General features: G+C 30.9%; 1 non-coding gene across 1 annotated transcript; it reads right to left on the bottom strand.

Moving 5' to 3' along the window:
* Positions 1-2,698: 2,698 nt before the first annotated feature.
* LOC148561687 (small nucleolar RNA R71) lies at positions 2,699-2,806 on the bottom strand. Its single transcript, XR_015887580.1, has one exon. It is a non-coding gene; the product is annotated as a small nucleolar RNA R71 (small nucleolar RNA).

Genomic DNA, 2,806 nt, shown 5'->3' with positions numbered 1-2,806 from the left:
AATATCCATAACCATATGAATCTGCCTGACTGAGATTTACAAGGTGACCATAGCTTGCTTCAAGCCGACAATCTCTGTGGGATCGACCCTTACTCACGTAAGGTTTATTACTTGGACGACCCAGTGCACTTTCCTGTTAGTTGTGCGAAGTTGTGACAAAGAACTAAGATTATGAACGTGTGTATAAAGTTTTCAGCGCCGTTACCAAGGAATGAATGATCACGATTTCTGCGCACCAAGTTTTTGGTGCCGTTGCCGGGGATTGTTCGAGTTTGGACAACTGACGGTTCATCTTGTTGCTCAGATTAGGTAATTTTATTTTAATTTAAAATTTTTGTTTTTATTATTTTTAATTTTCGAAAAAAAATTATTTTCAAAAAATAAAAATAAATTATTCTATGTTCTTCAGAATTTTTAAGAATGAATTCTAGAGTTTCTTCATGATCTGTTGAAGCCTGGCTGGCTGTCAAGCCATGTCTAAATTTTTGGACTGAGGCTTCCACCTATCATGGCAAGAGCCCTTGGACTCTCATCTAATTAGCTTTTATATGCCTGATTTGTATCTGCTGAAGCTTGGCTGGGCATTGGGCATGTCTAGTGTTTTGGACCGGAGCTTTCACTGAAAGCTTGGCTGGCTAGTGAGCCATGTCTAATTCTTGGACCGAAGCTTTAGACTAACATTGCATGATTCCTGGAATTCCTATTAAAAATTTTGAAATCCTTATTTTTCTTTTTCCAATTAATTTTCGAAAAAAATCCAAAAAAAAATTTTTTTTTCTAAAATCGTAAAATCAAAAATAGTTTGATGTTTCTTGTTTGAGTCTTGTGTCAATTTTTAAGTTTGGTGTCAATTGCATGTTGATCTCTTTCTTGCATTTTTCAAAAATTCATGCATTGCATTCTTCATGATCTTCAAGTTGTTCTTGGTAAGTCTTCTTGTTTGATCTTTAAAATTTCTTGTTTTGTGTCTTTTCTTGTTTTCCATATGCATTTTCAATTTGTTAGTGTCTCAACATTAAAAATTTTTAAGTTTGGTGTCTTGCATGTTTTCCTTTTCTTAAAAATTGTCAAAAATAAGTTCTTCGTGTTCATCTTCACATTCATAGTGTTCTTGGTGTTCATCTTGACATTCAAAGTGTTCTTGCATGCATTGTGTGTTTTGATTCATAATTTTCATGTTTTGAGTATTTTTGTTATTTTTCTCTCTCATCATTAAAATTCAAAAATAAAAAAAATATCTTTCCCTTATTCACTCATAAATTTTCGAAAATTTGAGTTGACTTTTTCAAAACTTTTTAAAATTTAGTTGTTTTTCTTATGAGTCAAATCAAATTTTCAATTTAAAAATCCTATCTTTTTCAAATCTTTTTCAAAAATCAAATCTTTTTCGTTTTTTTTCATATTTTCGAAAATTTCAAATTGATTTTCAAATATCTTTTTTATTATTTTGTTTCATAATTTCAAAATCTTTACTAACAATTAATGTGATTGATTCAAAAACTTTAAGTTTGTTACTTGCCTATTAAGAAATGTTCAATCTTTAAATTTTAAATTCATATCTTTTTGTTTCTTGCTAGTCAAGTAATCAACTTTAATTTTCAAAATCAAATATCTTAAAATTTCTTTTTCAAATCTTTTTCAAAATAAGTTTCAATCACATCTTTTTCAAAATCAATTTCAAAATCTTTTCTAACCTCTTATCTTTTCAAATTGATTTTCAAATCTTTTTCAAATTAATCCTATCTTTTTGTTTGATTCTTATCTTTTTCAAAACTACCTAACTAATTCTCTCTCTCTAATTTTCGAAAATCACCTTCCTCTTTTTCAAAATTCCTTTTTAATCAACTAATTGTTTTGAATTTTAATTTAATTTAATTTAATTTTTCTTTTTTTTAATTTTTGAATTTTAACTTTAAATTTAAATTAAAAACAAAAATATTCTTCTTTTCTTTTCAATTATTTTCGAAAATTTTTCTCTCTCTCATCTCCTCCTAATTATTTACTTATTTACTAACACTTCTCTTCATCTCAAAATTCAAACCCTCTCTTCCTCCTAGTGTTCGAATTTCTCTTCTTCTATGCCTTTCTTCTTCTACTCACATAAAGGAATCTCTATACTGTGACATAGAGGATTCTATATTTTCTTTTCTGTTTTCTTCTTTTTCATATGAGCAGGAACAAGGATAAGAACATTCTTGTTGAAGCTGATCCTAAACCTGAAAGGACTCTGAAGAGGAAGCTAAGGGAAGCTAAAGCACAACTCTCTGGAGAAAATCTGACAGAAATTTTCAAAAAAGAAGGAAACATGACCGAAAATAATAACAATGCAAGGAAGATGCTTGGTGACTTTACTGCACCAAATTCCAATTTACATGGAAGAAGCATCTCAATCCCTGCCATTGGAGCAAATAATTTTGAGCTAAAGCCTCAATTAGTTTCTTTGATGCAACAAAATTTCAAGTTTCATGGACTTCCATCAGAAGATCCTTTTCAGTTCTTAACTAAATTCTTGCAGATCTGTGATACTGTTAAGACCAATGGGGTTGATCCCGAGGTCTGCAGGCTTATGCTTTTCCCATTTGCTATAAGAGATAGAGCTAGAATATGGTTGGACTCTCAACCTAAAGATAGCCTGAACTCTTGGGATAAGCTGGTCATGGCTTTCTTAGGCAAGTTCTTTCCTCCTCAAAAGCTTAGCAAGCTTAGCATGGATGTTCAAACCTTCAGACAGAAAGAAGGTGAATCCCTCTATGAAGCTTGGGAGAGATACAAGCAACTGACCAAAAAGTGTCCTTCTGACATGCTT

This window comes from Arachis ipaensis, chromosome B6 (genome assembly GCF_059453495.1).
Source record: "Arachis ipaensis isolate K30076 ecotype BB chromosome B6, ASM5945349v1, whole genome shotgun sequence".
Taxonomy (NCBI): Eukaryota; Viridiplantae; Streptophyta; class Magnoliopsida; order Fabales; family Fabaceae; genus Arachis; species Arachis ipaensis.
The sequence above is the reverse complement of the archived record's forward strand: the minus strand, read 5'-3'. Positions and strand labels throughout refer to the sequence as shown.